Source organism: Cryptomeria japonica, chromosome 5 (genome assembly GCF_030272615.1).
Source record: "Cryptomeria japonica chromosome 5, Sugi_1.0, whole genome shotgun sequence".
Taxonomy (NCBI): Eukaryota; Viridiplantae; Streptophyta; class Pinopsida; order Cupressales; family Cupressaceae; genus Cryptomeria; species Cryptomeria japonica.
The window spans coordinates 777453103-777462683 of record NC_081409.1 but is presented as its reverse complement, the minus strand read 5'-3'; positions in this window follow the sequence as shown (position 1 = coordinate 777462683).

Sequence of the window (9581 nt, the reverse complement as noted above, 5' to 3'; positions counted from 1 at the left end):
TCACCTTAAACCCTAGCACAACATAAACCCTTTTTTGCAACAACCACCTAAAACCCTAGACATGATGTCCTTTTAAAGGAATCTAAATTCATGTCGATCCAATAGGATTACATTATAATTTCCTAGGTTCAATGAATCTAGACATACTCAATAACACAACACAAAAAGCACCGTCAGTGTGTCGACACCGTCAAACAATCAATGGATTGGTAACTCATTACAAAATGCCGATTGGTAACTCATCACAGAGTATTACCGGTTCATACAAAATATCAATTGCCTGTTTGACAAAAATGAAGACTGGTAAGAATGTGTTATGCCGCTTTGCTTCCTCATACCACTTGAGATTTGTGAACCACTTGAGGTCGACATGCTACTTCAGATTGGGAAACACATTCTGCAAAATCACCAATAGTCTAAAGACTAGAATACAACATACCAGTTGGAACAAATACCAGTTGAGCTCTAGCTCATACATATAAAGGGGATCTCAATACAAGTGTGTGTCCATCAATGACAATCACAACATAAACATCAAAAATGCCAACAATCTCCCCCTTTGGCATTGATGGCAACACTTAGGAAAATAAAATTTTGACATCTAAGTGTTTTGCAACAAAAACATGCCTTTAACAAAATTGCTCCCCCTAAGCATATACACTATCCCTTAATCAATACAATGTATAGCAATTTTGCATACAGAACATAAACATTGAGATATCAGAGTATATAGCATATATCAAAATTTTAAAGCCAGATACTTCTCCCTATTGTTCTCTAAAATAGATAGAGTACTTCTCCCCCTTTGCCAACAATGACAAAGTACCGCTGAACAACCCTTTTTCCATTTGATATTACAATAATAAAAGTTTATGACAACAATGAATAATACTTGTCAAAAACTAGTTTATAGTCCTGCAAAAATTGTTTCATGGATAGAGACCAGGACTCAAGTAGGGAGGTGGCCACTTCTTTCTCTGTTTGCATCTGGGATACCTATTCCTCCATGGCATCAACTGTGCTCAGCTCCTGCATAACTATCAAGGCATCCAGGTTTAGATAACACTTCTGAAGAATTTGCAGACATGGAAGTAAAACTAGTTGTAGCTCATGCAAATCTCTAGATCATGTGCTGATATCTTGCTCCATTTTGGTTGACTGGATCTGAAACCGGTGAATGGTTTTCCCATAAGTTGTAAAGGAATCATAGGGTGGCTTAAATGTGCTCAAGTAGGACTGTAAGTCCGTTTGAAGCTTTTTCTTCTGAGCTAGCACATCATCGCAGAATAGATGGGGTTGACAGATTTTGCTTAGCAGCAAGTTTCCCTCATCCAAAGCGTCCCTTATATCCTTTTGGTCTTTTAGAAGTTCAGACCGGAGCTCATTCAACTTTTTCACGAGAGCAATATTAAGAGCCTTTTGATGCTCTTTCTTGACATTTTCCCCAGCTACTTCTTCTAGGCTCTGCACTTGATCATCCACTACAGTACATAGTAGCTTAAGTTGTGCTAGTGATGATTCAGTGCTGGGAAGATTGGTACCGGGGATCAAACCGGTAAGGGTGTCTACAACCACTTGAATGATGTCTTTCTCCTTTTTCCTTCGTATGATTTCAAGGTGCTCTTGAGCAACCTTGATGCTCTGCATTATCTCCAACTCACTTGCATACTGGAGATCGATAGGACTGGAGATATCAGCCGGTTTGGCTTGACTCCCATTTGCCTTCAGAGTCTCCATCTGTGTGCTCTTCATTGCTTTCGCTGCCTTGTCTGCTTCTTCCTTCTTCCTTTTCTCTGCTTCCTTCTTTTGTTCTTGTGCCTTGTCTTCCTCTTCTTTCTTTTTCCTCTCTGCTTCCTTCCTCTTCTCCTCTTCTTTCTCTTCCTCTTCCTTTTTCTTATTTTCTTCCTCTTCCTTCTTCTTCTTTTCTTCCTCTTCCTTCTTCTTCTTTTCTTCCTTATCCTCTTCTTCTTTCTTTTTCCTCTCATCTTCCTCTTCCCACTTTCTCTCATCTTCATCTTTTCTTTTCTCCTCTTCCTCTTTTCTCTTCTCTTCCTCTTTCTTCTTTTTCTCATCTTCATCCCTCTTCTTCTTCTCTGTCTGTTCCTCAGTCGCTTCCTGTGTGTTCTTGGCCTGGTCACTGCCTTGTTTGGCTTGTTGCCCCTGTTCTGTTCCCTCAGAAGGTATGGCCTGAGTGACATCTTCTATGTCTAGTGCATCAACATCAATAGTGTCGATTGGTTCTTCAACCAGGTTTCCTTCTTCATCAAAAACTTCATCCGGTTTGGATACAACCGGTTCTTTTTCCGCTTGCAGGTTGGCCATTTGTGCTTTGTGAGAATTGATAGCATAATCCATATGTTGATGAGTATCTTTTTCAACATCATCAATTCTCCCCTCTAACAGCCAGAGTCTTCTTCTCCTTGTGAAGAAGAGTCCTTTATTTTGATCCAAAACATCAAATAATTCTGAATTTGAGAGGTCAGGAAAGTACTGTGTAAAGACTTTCTCCCTAATCTCCTGCTCTTTTTCTATGGCAATGTGCCATTTATTATCTAATGCTTTATATAAAGAATCCAGTGTCTGAGAATTAATCTTTGATGGTGACCGGTCATTTTTACACAAATAAAGAATAATTTCTTGTAGTACTTCATCTTTCTCCTCACTATTAAAATCATCATAGTAATCAACTAAATCATGAAGTAATTTTCTCCTAATATTCTTTATTGTCCTTTGAAAATGTGTCAAAGGTTTGTATGAGGAGACATCAATATTTACCGGTGCAGATGCTGGCGATTCATTCTTCTTCATCTTATTTGTTTGTCTGGCCTTCTTTGGCTTTTCATCAGACTCAGTCTCTTCAGAGTCTGGTTCATTTGAATTACTCTTCCTTTTTCTTTCGAAGACTTTTATCGGTGCCACTTCTGGCTTCTTCTTTGCAGGTGACCGCTTGGTCACTCTTGGAGTTGTAGTAGTAGCTGGTGTCGATGCTGTAGGCATTGCCTTTGCTTTCTTTGCTACCAGTTTTTTTCCTTTCTTAACAGAGGGTTCCTCTACCAGTGCAATCCTCTCCAAGTAAGTTCTGGTCCTCTTATCCTTAGGATCAAGAGGCGAGGCAATAAGGGTTGAGGCATACCCTTCCAACAAATCATACACCACCTCATAGCCCATTGGCTCCACTTCTTCCATTCTAGACTCAACAACCTCCATTAGGCATTTGTCCACCTGAATGGTGAAATAAATGTCATCTTCATATTTCTTAATGATGTCACCTAAGATCCTTACCCTTTGATTCATCTTCCTTCTGAACTCATCAAAATATTTGTTCAGCACATTAGGGTAATCGGTTCCAATGGCTTGTATGCTTTCCTTGATCTGCTTGGTTACCAATTAGTCAGGAGACCACTGAACATCTCCTACTCCAGGAAAGAAGCCTTGGAAATAGAAGAACAACCCAACCAATAGTTGTCTGAATTTGAATCTCAGTGTATTATTTTGTTCAATTGACTTCAGGTTAGACAGGAGTTGCCTCTGCATACTAGTGCATAGGTCAAATGATGCATCCTCTTTGATCATCCAGTAAGTGGCATTTATCGCTGCAGCAGATACAGAATTAATCCTGCTAGTTGAGAATATTTTGTAGTCTATCACCATGTAGGCGTATTTCACTAGATCATCCTTGATAGAATTAACTGTCATACCTTGTGAGTCACTTGTTGAACTTGGCCATTTTCATTTTGCTTACCGTTCTTAGGGCTGACACTTCCCCTGTGTTGCAAAAACCGGTGACTGCATGAATTGCCTATGGCATGATATCATGCGTCCTCTCTAGGTACATCTTGTCACCATGGACTCTACTCAAGATGATCCTAATAAGATCCTCTATGAAGTCTTCTAGAAAGTATACTGCATTATGGAGTTTCTTCTTCTCTAGGATACTAAACTCCGGTTTGATTTTCTTGTCCTTGCTGCAAAATAAACCTAACTGGGTGTAAATGGCTAAAGACCCTAGGTCTTCTATTTTGCAATCAATATAGTCCAAAATTCCCTCTTCTACTATGACTCCAACCGGAACTTGTGATAAGGCATTATATTTGGACTTCCTTTGAATAAAACTTTCTGACTCAATTGATGTACTCGAACTGGTATGAGATGCAGAAGCCATTGTAAAGTATTTCAAGAACACAAAAATAACCTTTAAAATGCGCATTTGGGGCTTCTTGATTCTGCTTCACTCCACTCTTCGTTGGTTGCCAAATCACCACTTTGTGTTCTCCACAACCGTTTGCAAACTGGATTTGAATCTCCTTCAAGACTTCTCAATTTCTTGAAATCTTAGCTCAAATCGCCTTTTCTTCACTCTACACTTTGAAAAACTTTTCTTCGCTCGAAAATAGATAGTGAGAAATGATTTGAAATATGTTTTTATACATGTCTCTCACCTACCATCATTAATGCTCCTCTATTAGGGCGTAAACCCTAATTTGCCCTTCTTTTTTTTAACCATTTCTGGTCTTCTGCCAAGCGATACGTATCACATACTGGTTAAGGTCTTTTATCGGTGTAACCGGGGGTTCAAAAACATTTCGCCGCTTGCTCCCCCTAAGCCTCTTTGGAGCTTAGTTTGTCGGTTCTGATATTTCCACACTAGGTGCAGAAACTGGTTCCTCTTCCAACATTGTTGGTTTCTTCCTCTAGGTTTTGTTCATGTCCACTTGAACTATTTCAACATTAATTTCTCCTTTCTGAGTGACCAATATATCATCAGATATAGTCTTCCTGCTTCTGCAGAATCTTGCAATGTGACCCGATTTGTTGCAGCGATAGCAAACCAATCCAGATGCTCTCCAAGGTCCATTGTTCATGTTTCCATTCTTCCTTCTGCATGTAGCAGTAGTGTGACCATGTCCATGACAAATCCAATAGTTTTCTCTCCATCCAGTTGCCGATTGATAACCATTATTGCCTGACTGATAATTGTAAGCATTAAACCGGTTAGGGTTCCAGTTCACAAAAGATTCTAGACCAGCTCCTTGGGTCCTCTAAGGATATCTTCTGATATTGTTCATGACAGACCTGCATTCAGATGCTTTATGCCCAAACTTGTTACATGCATAACAATGACCATTGAACTTATTAGATCTAGGTACATTGTTGATAAAATAAGGAAAATTATTGTAGGCTTTGCTCCTACATACATTAGCAGTGTGTCCTTCTTTAAGACAGTGAAAGCAAACAGGTTTGAATTTTTGCTTACCTTTTCCTTTGAGTGTCGGTTGCTTCTTTGATGCTTCAGCATTTGTTCCAGAGGATTCTCCTTCCTCATGTCTAGAGAAACCAAGTCCATTGGTGTTCTTTACTGGTCTTGATGACTCAAGCTTTTGCTCTAGCTTAACAGTACTTTTGCTTAACTTAGCAAGTATTTCCTTTGACTCAGAAAGTTCTTTGGAAATAACAATACTTGTCTCCACTAGGCTTGCATTTTCAGAGATGGCTATGTTCAGTTCATCTTGTACTCCTTTTTCCATTCTGCTCTCATGAAGGCGAGCAGTTAGTGCACTAATCTCTTGTTTCAACTTGGAGATCTCATGATCTTTGTCCTTTACCAGATCTTCAGCTTTCCTCCAGTTCTCAAGCTCTTGACTAAACCAGATAGTTAGTCCTTCCAACTCCTTTCTCAGATTTGAGTTTGAGTCATTCAACTTATTTACTTTTGCAATCATGGCTTCCATATTTGCTTCATCTTCACAACTACTTTAAGATAGCTCCATCAGCTTCTCTGCATGTTCTCTCATTTTTGCTTGAGATGCCTTGTATTTGACCATAAGATCATCATAGGCTTGCTCAGACTGAGTGAGTCATTGAGTAAGTTCCCTCAAGGTGTATTCCCCCATATCTCTTTCCAAGTGGTTAAACTTATAGAAAGGTTGGCTCTGATACCAATTGATGAATACTAAGAGCGGGGGGTGAATTAGTATGCCAAAAATCTCTGCACTAAAACACTTAAACCATCTGAAGACAAACTACTAAAATAGTTTAACAGATAGACCGGTTATCACACATGCAAACCAAAATGCAAATAGAGCATTCACCCACAAAACAATACAACCATAACACAAAATATTTGATGTGGAAACCCAAATGGGAAAAACCACTATGAGATGGAACTCACAAGTCACTATCTGCAGAATAGAAACCAGACCGGTTAAGGTCTTACAATGTTCTTCACCAGAATAGATCCTGTTAGGAATCTCAATCCCTATTAGGAGATAAGTCTGATTAAAGACTACCTTGTTAGAGGATTTTAGATTCACAGAGGTGAACCACCTTGTTAGAGGATTTTATAAAGGCTTTTGGACCTACCTGGTTAAGGGATACAGACTTGTCAAAGATGTGAGTAATCAACAAGTGTTTGATCTATTTAATAGCACAATCTACTTGGTTAGATCTAGTATTTCTCACTGTTAATGTATTCCAGCATTACTTCAGTCTACTCTATCTCTCTCTCAGTTACAACTTGATCTTCTCAAATAAGATCGTTCTTACAACAACTCAACAATCACCTTAAACCCTAGCACAACATAAACCCTTTTTTGCAACAACCACCTAAAACCCTAGACATGATGTCCTTTTAAAGGAATTTGATTTCATGTCGGTCCAATAGGATTACATTACAATTTCCTAGGTTCAATGAATCTAGACATACTCAGTAACACGACACAAAAAGCACCGTCAGTGTGTCGACACCGTCAAACAATCGGTGGATTGGTAACTCATCACAGAGTATTACCGGTTCATACAAAATACCGATTGCCAGTTTGACAAAAATGAAGACTAGTAAGAATGTTATATGCCACTTTTCTTCCTCGTACTACTTGAGATTTGTGAACCTCTTGAGGTCGACATGCCGCTTCAGACCGGGAAACACATTCTGCAAAATCACTAATAGTCTAAAGACTAGAATACAACATACCGGTTGGAACAAATACCGATTGAGCTCTAGGTCATACATATAAAGGGCATCTTAATACAAGTGTGTGTCCATCAATGACAATCAAAACATAAACATCAAAAATACCAAGTTATTCATTACTTCTGTACAAATATTTGACTTGTGGCCAAAATTATTGCATATGAAGCACTGATCGGTAAAGGGAGGAACATTGTTCATGTTTTTCATTCTTTTATTCATCATACTTATGCATTAATTCACAATATAACCAAATTTATTGAAATTAAAGCATCTACCATTGAGTTTTTGAGCATTAGGCTATCTTACCAAAGGATTCTTGCTCTTCTTCTGATCAAGTTTTGTGCTGCCTTGTCCATATCCGAAGGATTCACCTTTCTCAAATCCAAGTCCTGACATATCCTTTCCATGACTATGATTGTCCAGCATCTCATCAAGCCTTGCTGAGATAGGTTTGAATTTTTCTTGGTATTCATTAGCAGTAGCAGGTTCATCCCTTAAGGTAGCAATCTATCTTTCAAGTTCTTGACCAGTATTCCTTGACTGTGTCAACTCAAGTTTCAACTAATCATTCTCATAGGTAAGCCTAGAGAATTCATCTATTGTTTCCTTCAATGATTGCACCTGATTCTCTTCATTCTTCTTCCAGTCCTCAATCTCCTTAGTCAACCTCACCACAATGGATTGCATCTCATTCTTCAAAGCAACATTCTCTCTTTCAAACTTGTTAACTTTATTAGCTTTACCCTAATGTTCCATGATCTGATCTTCTTTCTCCTTCAACTTGTCTATCAATTCTTTCCTCTTGTCTCTTGAAGTGCTCACTTGATCCTTCAAGTCATTAATGAAATCATCAATAGTATTCAAGTTTTTCTTCAAGTTACAGATCTCATATCTAGCTACATCAAGATCCTCAACTGCCACACTAAGTTGTCTCTAAAAATTTGAATCCATTGAATCAATCTCTTGGACCTTCCTCAAGTGGTTAAGCTTCCTCAAAGGACCTATGCTCTGATACCAGTTGTTGGAATCAGGGATCACTGAGAAGGGGGGGAATCAGTGATCTACCAGTTATCAGATTTTCAAACTTAACTTTAAACCACCAAAAGCAAATACTTGAAACTAAAATGCAAAAACATAAAATAAACAACCACAAGATCATAACACTGATATTTTTACATGAAAACCCAAATGGAAAAAACCATCATGGGATTTGAACCCACAATATTATTCCACCATGGCTAGTAGAAAAACAATATTACAATATGGGAATGCACATGAATTTAGGCACACTACCTAGAGATCACTACTCAATTACAATAACCCGGATGGCTACAACCCTCAAGGAAGTCTCACTGACTTACAAATTAGTTACAGTGATGAATTATAGTGTATTAACTCTAAAATAGCATCTTCAATGCCTGGATGAGTTCGGATTAAGTGCTAAATACACTAACTTGAGCACCTTATCTATTCTACCCTGTTCTTCCCTATTCTGCCTTGCTCTCTATCTCAATCAGCTACCAGATCAAGAGTGTGCACGTGAAACTGTGCAAAAATGGATTTGGGATCACCTCATTTGCATACAATCACATCATTCACCAAAAAGATCATCAACACCAAACTTATATTCCGGTAATCACAAAATACATCATTTATCATGTCGGCCTGCTAGTGTAACATGTAGTCTTATGTCGGCTTGACTAGATCACAAAGGATACATGTGGATCACCAAAAAAATAATAAACTGATGTTTCTATGTTGACCCAATCATCCCAAACACAATTCAGTACACTACAATCACCGAAAAGCTTCTGGACCCAAAAATGCTTTGTTCTTCTTGAAATACTGGTTAATCAGATATCGGTTAACACTCACTTCTGGATATGAATAATTATGATCACTAGATCAGATCTCCATGAAGAGTTGTCATCAATGACAACCCTAAACCAATAGCCAGCCACTGAAAACCACCAAATGAGTGTCAATTGCGAACATTCCCCTGTACACTTGGGGAGCTTGCACATGTCAGCTATCCTTGCTCTATGATCATATATCACCCTGGCACCATGAATGGGTATGTGCAAGATGTGCTAGACATCCTCCAAAGTGATTGATGCCTCTTTAGTGGGTAAATGGATTGAGTACGTCTCTGAATGCCAATGCTCAACCAATGTTGTGATCATGGCCCTATTGGGTGTAACCTTAGGCAAGTACAATACATGATACAAACCAACATATCAAATCAAGGCATCCTTGACACTCAACTCGGATCAAATATAAAGACCATCAGGCCTCATTTGTCTACATACCAACACATGAAGATTCTCCTGCAAGTAAAAACAAGAAAAAAGTCAGACAAAGTATTCACATGACAAATTTCATATCACACATGTTGAAAAAATTAACACAATCAACAAATGCAAATCATTTAAGTAAATACGTATCATTTGGGGCAAATGTGAATCAATAAAGACAGATGCTCATTATTAAACACAAATGCGCATTATTAAAATCAAATGTGAGTTATTTAGCACAAATGCGAATTAATAAGTACAAATCCAAACTATCTAAATAGGTGTGCATCAATTAAAGAAATTGTGCATTAATAAAG